General features: G+C 41.0%; 1 long non-coding RNA gene across 1 annotated transcript in view; it reads left to right on the plus strand.

Moving 5' to 3' along the window:
* LOC104985388 overlaps nucleotides 1-10,360 on the plus strand; it is a 24,477-nt gene that overhangs the window by 11,499 nt on the left and 2,618 nt on the right. Inside the window, exons 2-3 of the long non-coding RNA XR_824891.1 lie at nucleotides 4,071-4,490; nucleotides 7,241-7,380. This is a non-coding gene — a long non-coding RNA (uncharacterized LOC104985388). The remainder of the gene's footprint in view (nucleotides 1-4,070; nucleotides 4,491-7,240; nucleotides 7,381-10,360) is intronic.

Below are 10,360 nucleotides of genomic sequence, written 5' to 3' on the forward strand. Positions count from 1 at the left end.
GAAAATATTCTGATGCTGGGAGGGATTGGGGGCAGGAGGAGAAGGGGACGACAGAGGATGAGATGGCTGGATGGCATCACTGACTCGATGGACGTGAGTCTGGGTGGACTCCGGGAGTTGGTGATGGACAGGGAGGCCTGGTGTTTTGTGATTCACGGGGTCGCAAAGTCGGACACGACTGAGCGACTACACTGACTGAACTGAGACTATTTAAACTATGCATAAAACAGAAAAGGTAAAATGCCTGTGATCACACAATTTATGTGATCCATGTGGGCACATTTTCTAATTAAAACATGTCATGGTCAAGTTTGGAAAATTCAAATAATGTAGAAAAATACAAGTAGTGAAACAATCTGTCCTTCTCCACATTCCACATCCCAGTGTTTAAAGTCACCATGATAACAGGCTCATGTAGTTCTTCCAAGACAATTTTTTTTGCATGCACCAATGTACATTTGTTTATGAATATACAGATACTTGTTCATATGTGCAACAGATAATAGTGTACATCTTTATTGGACTCAACAATACATTTTAAAGATTTTTTTTCCATAAAGCATATATACATATATACTTCCTGGGTGGTGCTAGCAGTAATGAACTTGCCTGCCAGTGCCGGAGAAATAAGAGGCATGGGTTCAATCTCTGGGTGGGGAAGGTACCCTGAAGGAGGGCATAGCAACCCACCCCAGTATTTTTGCCTAGAGAATCCCATGGACAAAGGAGCCTGGCGGGATTCACTCCATAGGGTTACACAAAGTTGGACACAACTGAAGCAACTTAGCTTAGTGTATATGTATGTTATATACTCTTGCTATATTTTCAGGGCTATAAAATAATTTATTTAACATTTATTTAGATTTTAAAATACATTTATTTGACAATTTCTTCTTTTCTGTTATTTGTTATATCAAACAAAGCTATGGTGAACATTCTAGTTCCAGTAACATGGCCAGCTCTTCCAGGAACAAATAAAGAAACTTGAATTGCTGAATCTAACCACTAAGCTTTTTAATTGCTTCTGAAGAGAAATAATTCCTCATCTTTTCAGTAACAATATTATAAAATTCAAAAGTTTTTCCAGTTGAATAAATGAAAAAGTTTATCTCATTTACTTTTGTATCAATGTCTTTAATTAGGAGTATTTTTAGTATATTTTAATTTTTTTAAATTTATTTAGTTGAAAAGCATTTAAGATACTTTCCCATTTATTAATTGTACCAGATTTGTATAGTACTTTTAGAGAGTCTTAGTAAAATACATGTTGCAGAATTTATTCTCTAGTTTCTCATTTATATTTTGATTTTGTGATGCTCTTAACATGCAGAGTTCAAAGATTTTATGTGGTTACTTTTGTTATTATTTGAATTTAAACCTATGAATTCTGGGTCTTATATAGAATACTTAGTCTACTTCAAGGTAATATATCAATTCAGTCATCCTTAATTTTAGCATTTTTGTGGTCTATTTTTCAGGTTAAAATGTGTCAAACTGAAAATAATTTTGGTAGAAAGTTAGAAATTCAACTTTAAAATATACTACCACAAACAATTAGAAAATCCGGGAGCACTTTTAAGTAATAAAATTTATAAATAATGACAAGCCTTCAGCAAGTACAATGGTTTTCTATTTACTTAATTATTAAGTGTGTGTTTAACAGAATTACAATTTTTGCTTCATATAAATTATTTTTGTTAAATATATAAAAAAGCATTGTTTATATGTGTGCATGAGTGCTCAGTAGCTCATCATGTCTGACTCTTTGTGACCCCATGGACTGCAGCCTGACAGGCACCACTGCCAATGGAATTTTCCAGGCAAAACTACTGGAGTGGGTTGTCATTTCTTCCTCCAGGGGATCTTTCTGGACCAGGGATCAAACCTGCATCTCCTGCATTGGCTGGCAGATTCTTTACCGCTGTGCTACCTGGGAAGTCCCATTGTTTATATAAGTGACTGCTAAGTGCATAATTTGTATTTATTTTATCTTTGCTACATTGCTCACACAGACACTGTCTGAAAAAATTCTTTTTTTTAGCACTTAAGTAGACAATACTATGTTCTTTTCTTGTATGACACATTCATATGGTGAATTATATTTACTACTGTCTTCACCAATCAGAGTACAGTTGTAGATAATGGAAACCAATGTCGTGATTTCAAGCAAAAATATTCAAAACCCAGGAGACCAGGTCTGAGTTGGTCTGCCTGATCCTCTCAGAGTAATTATGCAGAACTGACCCTCAAAAGCAGCTGCTGCCTTAGCCATTCCAGGCAGCAAGAGAAATTGAAAACCTCTGAGCCTGCAGCTGGCTTCAGAATCACATTACCTTAGCAGCGACCCTGTAATCAGAATGCTGCCTCCACTCCTGGTGACTTGAGAGAATCACCATTGAAGCTGAGATATAGATCAAAGGTGGCTCTAGCATTAAAGAATCTGCCAGAGATGCAGGAGATGTGGGTTCGATTCCTGGGTCAGGAAGATCCCCTGGAGGGGGAATTGGCAACCCACTCACAGGAAATATCTAGTATGCAAAGAGACAAGTGAAGCGCAGGAAAGGCAGAGGCTCTTTCCTTCTCAATGATAAGGACTATATCTCATCATTTTCATTTCCCAGGCTTTTAGAATTGCCATGGTGGGCACTCACTCACACTTTCTGTATGTGTGATGTAGTATTAATCATATCCTTAAAATTATCTTGGACCAATTTGGCATCTTTTATCTCCAAACTGCCATTCACAACTCACACTACTCCATATTCTACAACCCTTCTACAATGCCATTGTATCAAACATTTGATTTACCAGCCATGCTGTGAATGGGGTAGGGTTAGTTTTGTCTTAATTTGTGAGCTTTTATCCAAGAAGTTCAATTTTAAAAGGTCAGAGTGATTCCCTGCAAGCAGTCAAGATGGGCAAAGTCTGAAGACGGGCAGAAATCCGAAGATTCCTGGAGAGGATTCCAAAGTGCTGGTTTTGGCCACGCTCTTCCCTTCCTCTCAAATATCCTGCATCCTAGTCTCTGTCTTTCCTGTCTCAGCTCAGTGCCCCTGCCTGTGCACAATCTCTTGTGATTTTTGACACCCAAGGAACAGAATCTATAGCTTCTGAAGCTCCACAATGTCAGCTGTGTGCCTCTTGTGTCCTGTTGTTGACTCAATCATGACTATTTATAAGTTTGCACATCTCTTTGATAGTTGATGGTGCTAGTGGTAAAGAACTAGCTCAGGTGGCACTAGGGGTAAAGTACCCACCTGCCAGTGCAGGAGATGTTAAGAGACTTGGGTTTGATCCCTGGGTCCAGAAGATCCCCTGGAGGAGGGCATGGCAACCCTCTCCAGTGCTCTTGCCTGGAGAATCCCAGGGACAGAGGAGCCTGGCAGGCTTCATGGGGTTGCAAAGTGTCAGAAATGACTGAAGCAACCTGGCACACATGCACTGATAGTTAATAAATTCCTATAGGCAGTATGTATCCCTCCACAAAAATTCTGACTTTACATCTTGCATACAAAAGACAATAAATGATGAAATTCAGACAGTAAGTGATGAAATTAATGGAACAGAACTTTTCCACAACAGACTCTTACAGGTATGGCACCCTCTATCCACCAATTTTATTTCACTAAAATTTGATAGTAAATATAAAAGCATCCTCCCAAGAGCTATAATTTTCAGTTAAAGAAGATTGTACTACATGAATTTTAATCATTAGTAACTTTTCTAGTTTGCAACATTAATTGGATTATTGATGGTAATTGTAACTGAAATGGCATCAAATTCTGTACATTTAGTTATATCACACTTGCTATTTCCAGTGTGAATGCAAAACTAAGCGTCAGAAACACATTTTTGAGAGAGTTCAGTGATTTCTCTGCCCAGTAACACATCACAGGTTTGGAAATATGGATGGTATTATGTTCCTCTTTCCCAGAAATGTGTTTTTTGAACTTGTTTCACAGAATTTGATAGAATGTCAAAATGGTCAAGGGATTAACACATGTTTAGCAGTTGTGACCCAATCTATTTCACTGCTTCCCTCTTATTGTTTGTTTTTTTTTTTTTTTTAGTGGACCAAAAGATTTTTTTGAGATGGTGAGAAAAAAATTGCTCTGTTCAGAGCTTCTTCCTGACCTACACTGCAGCATACTGTCTGAACCATTTGAGGATGATTTTTGTAAGCCAGTCACCTAATAGAAAATATCCGCTGGTTGACTTTTATAGCATAGTACAAAACACTTTCCTTCTTTTTAATTTTCAGCCAGTGTAAATTACTGCAAATAATTTACAATCAGAAAGATTAATGTACTTATATTTAAAAGTTTGTCAAGAAAGCCTGCCCCAGACCGTGTAGCAGACACAGTGGTCATCACCAATGCCTTCCTGCAGCCAGATCTTTGCATCATCTGGTGAGATTATTACAAACACCCACCTGCCACAACAGGATGGTCAGCATCAAAGAACACACACGCTTGGAACACACAATTCAGGTATTTTTTTCTTATTTCCCTTATCTTTTTAACTGCCTTTCTCAAGTCCTCTTTTTTTTTTTCCTTATCCACTTTTCAATTCTCAACCTAATTTTTCTATTTCCTATTTCCTTCCCACCTAATACTCTAAGTCCGTCCCCAAGTATAAATTTTATCATTAAAATTTAAAACTTAGATGAAAATCTAAGTTTTCATCAAAGCTTTCTTTTGTTATGGAACCGAACTTGGGGCTACTTTCCCAAGCAAGCCAAGCTACTGACACCAGATTGTTGTGAAGGAAAATACAGAGTTTGTTGCAAAGCACAAGGCAAGGAGAACAGGCAGCTCAGAAGACTCAACTCCCTGATGGCTTTCAGGCAAGAGTTTTAAAGACAGTAAAAAGGAGAGTATCATGGGGTGTGTGACCAGCTTGTGCACAGTTCTCTGATGGTGAGGTAACAGGATGATATTTCTGGAATCTTGAAATCATCAACCTTCTGGTTCTAACTGATTTGGGTTTTATGTGCTGGTGGTCACCATGCAGTTAACTTCTTCCATCTGGTTAGGGGTTTTAGTATCTGCAGAACAACTCAACATATGGCTCAGGATATCATCTAGAGCCCTTGAGGAGGAACTAAAGGTTTCTGACTTTGTCTTATGGCTAAACTATATCTTTGTCTTGCTTGGCTGTTTTCCTTTGCTTCTGCATTTTTTTTCCTCTCATTTCTCTGATTAAATTTGCTCTTTGGAACTTGGCAAAGGTCTAGGAGACTAAAACTCTTTTACAAACAAAGTTGGGGTACTGGAATGTTTGTCCCTGAGAAGACCCTGCAAGGTCCTGCTCAATTTCATTTTCAGCCAGTGGGATGTTACTGATCTAATGGATATGATTCAAACAAGCTCGCACCAGGGGAGAGGATCCATCTCTGTGTCCTGCAAACTGGTAGCTACCTGAGGGCATGGGTTGGACAGCCTTGTCTGATTATTTCTGTATTTCCAAGGCAGATTGGCAAGGATTGTATCAGGAAGATCTTATAAGCCAACCCAAGAAGAGTTGGCTTTCTGGAGTGCTAGAGAGAATATGTGAGTGCTAAGTCGTTCAGTTGTGTCTGACTCTTTGTGAGCCCATGGACTGTAGCCTGCCAGGCTCTTCTGTCCATAGAATTTTCCAGGCAAGAACACTGAAGTGAGTTGCCATTTCCTCCTCTAGGGTATTCCTGACCCAGGAATCCTACACGAATCTCTTCTGTCTCCTGCAGTGGCAGGCCTGTTAAACAAATGTGTCATAAAGACTTATATTTAGAAGTCTTTTTATGTTTTGAGGGCTTCCCTCGTGGCTCAAATGGTAAAGAATCCGCCTGCAATGCGGGAGACCTGGGTTCCATCCCTGAGTTGGGAAGATCCCCTGGAGGAGGGCAAGGCAACCCACTCCAGTATTCTTGCCTGGAGAATCCCCATGGACAGAGGAGCCTGGCAGGCTACAGTCCATGGGCTCACAGAGTCAGACCTGACCGAGTGACTAAGCACAGCACATTATGTTACTAATGTTCAGGTAAATTAAGGGTGTTGTAGTGCAAAGGTAGATATAAAAACACTGTTTAAATTATATTTTCATTAAAGAAAAAATAATTGTCAAATCTCAATTGTCAAATTGACTGAGGCAATAGTGGCCAGAATGAGGAGGTGGGGAGGCAGGACTTGCTACTGGTTGGTTTGGGTGGATGGGAATGAGAGTGCCAGAGGCTCCTTGAGACGACCAAGTAAGTGAAATCGCTGGACAAGTAGAGAGAAGGGACTTCTGGTTTCCTGTGGAATTAACAGTTCAGAAGAACCTGGGACCGACCCTGATTCCCCAACCACGCACACATGATGGTCGTGCCATATAAACAATAATAAGACACAGTCATGGTGGGACCATGCTTAAAACAGAGTGAAGCTGAGGTTACTCTACAACCACAAAGATAGTTAAACACCTGCCTGTTCCAACTAAAACTGAAACACAGCAGTAAAGCAACTTGCCCAAGACGGCACAGCTAACAAGGGGTAGTGCCGACATCCACACATGGGCAATTCGACTCCATGTGCTTTCCTGCCTAGCCACCGCTCCGAGGTACCTGTCACATCAGTGAGAGCCATGATACAGAGCTCATGGACAGGTTTTCAGAACGCATGGGAGGGACGCCTAAGCCAGCCTGTCAGCGATGCACATGAAAGGCAGATAGTCAAGAAAGCAGCCAGGTGCTCCCCTATTATTCCTCTACAAATTAGAGAGGCCATGATGTCTTATAACACTAAAAAATCTTCCCTGTAATGAAGAACTTCCCTTGCTTGACTCTTCTTGTTTAAATGACAGGTCAAAACCTTTCCATTCTCGCTAATGGTTGCAGATTCAATCGACCCAAGGACTTCTGGATAATGATGAGATGCCAGACTCAGTCCGCCCGAGGCACTGCCTGGAGGTTTTAGCTGCCAGGCCATCCTTTAATAACTGGGACAGCAGGGTCATTTTGGTTATTTTTAACCTGCCATCTTGACTCATTTTAAACCTTTTTAATCAGGAGAAGTTTCCCTAAGTGTTACAGTGTTCTAAAAATGCAAGCAGAAAGAGAGGAGTGGGGGTGTGCTAGGGCATGGGTGGACAGGCTTGTTTCCAGCAGAGAAGGGAACTCTGACCCACGTGAGGGCAAGAAATAATGAGAACTTGCAGATTTCAAAGAGGAAAAAGTTAAGTGCCAGCCAAGAGCTGTTTAACTTTCCCATGATTTCTGCAGGTTTAATGAGAGGCCAAAAAGAGAAAGACATTGCAAATGTCTGCAAGTGGATGTCAAGAGCGAGGGTGGGCTTGTATCTCTGAGGCATTCCAGACTGATTCTCTTACATCTACCACTTCTCTTCGATGGGACGACGTGAGGTAGGTACTCCTGGCTTTGAGAGTTTTGCCTCCACTCAGTCTGAATAACAGGCAAAGCACTGTTCCAGACTTGGAATACAGGGGATGGTCTCTGTGACCCAGAGAGATATATCTGGAAAGAGGAACACATAAAACAATGACAGGCAAAGACCCCCTTCTGTGATTCATTCATTTGTTCACTCACTAATTCATTCGAATATATATTGAATGCCTGCATTGTGCAGATCACTGGAACACAGATCAATGAATCACCAACCCTGTCTTCAGGAGGCTCCCAGACAGATGGGGAAGAACAACGTGTAAACAGATAATCACAAGACATGGTGGGAGATTGAAAACTCAAGGGTTAGGACAGGACAGAGAAGGGGTGATGAAACCAGCCTCGGCAAGGTAGGGTTCCTTCCTCCCACAGGGAGGGAGCCTTAATGCATCATTCAAGCTGGATACAGTTGGCTGAAGAAAGACAGAAACTATTCCGGAAAGAGAAAGTAGATTGCAGAAAGGCACTTTCCGGGAACTTTCAGGAACTTAATAAAAATGCAGGGCTGGATTTTGTTTCCTACCAAGATTCATACCCGTGAGAATGTAATCTAAATGAATTGCCTCCATATCATTCACTGCACCTTTCAGGAATTCCTTATACCTTATGTGCTGCTGCTTCCTATGGAAATTGTTATTTATTTGGTTTCCCTAAAGCAAGAATTTCTCAGGGATGTCTTTTATAGGGTTTTCTACAAAATCATGTGTGTATGTGTGTGTAAGTAAAATAACAACATGAAGAAAGATGAAAAGAGAAAGAAAAAGAGATGCAGAGAGGCTAACATTTATTGGGTATCTAATGTGAACTGTATGCAGAAATCTGTATGCAGGTCAAGAAGCAACAGTTAGAACTGGACATGAAACAACAGACTGGTTCCAAATCAGGAAAGGAGTACATCGAGGCTGTATATTGTCACCCTGCTTATTTGACTTATATGCAGAGTACATCATGAGAACTCCTGGACTGGATTAAGCACAAGCTGGAAGCAAGACTGCCAGGAGAAATATCAAGAACCTCAGATATGCAGACACCACCACCCTTATGGCAGAAAGCAAAGAGGAACTAAAGAGCCTCTTGGTGAAAGTGAAAGAGGAGAGTGAAAAAGTTGGCTTAAAGCTCAACATTCAGAAAACGAAGATCATGGCATCTGGTCCCATCACTTCATGGCAAATAGATTGGGAATCAATGGAAACAGTGACAGACTTTATCTTTTTGGGCTCCAAAATCACTGAAGATGGTGACTGCAGTCATGAAATTAAAAGATGCTTGCTCTTTTCTTCAGAGCTTGGAAGAAAAGCTATGATCAACCTAGACAGCATATTAAAAAGCAGAGACATTACTTTACCAACAAAGGTCAGTCTAGTCAAAGCTATGGTTTTTCCAGTAGTCATGTTTGGATGTGAGAGTTGGACTATAAAGAAAGTTGAGCACTGGAGAATTGATGCTTTAGAACTGTGGTGTTGGAGAAGACTCTTGAGAGTCCCTTGGACTGCAAGGAGATCCAACCAGTCTATCCTAAAGGAAATCAGTCCTGAATATTCATTGGAAGGACTGATGCTGAAGCTGAATCTCCAATACTTTGGCCACCTGACGTGAAGAACTGTCTCATTGGAAAAGGCCCTGATGCTGGAAAAGATTGAAGATGGGAGGAGAAGGGGACGAAAGAGGATGAGATGGTTGGTTGGCATCACTGATGGCAATGGATACGAGTTTGAGCTCTGGGAATTGGTGACGACAGGGAAGCCTGGCGTGCTGCAGTCCATGGGGTCACAAAGAGTCGGACATGACCGAGCGACTGAACTGAACTGAACTGAATGTGAGCTGTGATCCTGAAAGTTTAAAAAATTATAAATACTTGTAATTTTATTAACACATTAGTGTCCCACAAAGTTAGCTCATTTAAAACCAATTTGACTTAGTATAACAGACATAACAATAGAAACATGCTTAAAGTATAAAGATTATTCACAGGAATGACAGAGAATAAGAAGGGAAGGTATTTAGGTTGGATTTTACTGGGAGGAATACAGAAATGAAATGTGGAGAGATATGGGGATATGCATGGACAAAGAAATTAGTTAGCCCAATGAGGTTCATTAAATGCAGAGTAAGACAGGAAAACTTAGAGTTGGAGGCAAGAGCCAGATTTTTTAAAAGTTTACATATCATGAAAAGCCATGTAGACTTTACTATAACTTTGATAGCTATATTGATGGGCTAGGAATTGAATCAAATATGCAACTGGAAAGAATACAGTCTTGAACAGGTGAAAAATAAGTGGGAAAGGGGTGTGAGATGAGAGGAGAGGACACCAACTCAAAGGCCATGTCAACAGTTCAGGTAAGATTTGGTGAAGGTCTGGTGTAAAGTAATGGCAGGGAAAGATGAATAGATCATAGATTTAGAAGACATTTGAGTGGATAGAATTGAAAAAGTCTTACTGACCAGTTGGGTGTGAGAGACAGAAAACAGAGAAAGGGATGTCCCTGCTGGCCCAGTGCCTTAAACTCCAAGCTCCCAACTCAGGGGGCCTTGTTTTATCCTTGGTCAGGGAACTAGATCCCACATGCCCCATCTAAGACCTCAGTTCAGTCAGTCAGTTCAGTCGCTCGGTTATGTCCCACTCTTTGCGACCCCATGAATCACAGCACACCAGGCCTGTCATCACCAAGTCCCGGAATTCACTCAAACTCATGTCCATCAAGTCAGTGATGCCATCCAGCCATCTCATCCTTTGTCGTCCCCTTCTCCTCCTGCCCCCGATCCCTCCCAGCATCAGAGTCTTTTCCAATGAGTCAACTCTTCGCATGAGGTGGCCAAAGTACTGGAGTTTCAGCTTTCACATCATTCCTTCCAAAGAAATCCCAGGGCTGATCTTCAGAATGGACTGGTTGGATGTCCTTGCAGTCCAAGGGACTCTCAAGAGTCTTCTCCAACACC

Source organism: Bison bison, unplaced genomic scaffold (assembly GCF_000754665.1).
Source record: "Bison bison bison isolate TAMUID 2011002044 unplaced genomic scaffold, Bison_UMD1.0 scf7180017864043, whole genome shotgun sequence".
Classification (NCBI taxonomy): domain Eukaryota; kingdom Metazoa; phylum Chordata; class Mammalia; order Artiodactyla; family Bovidae; genus Bison; species Bison bison.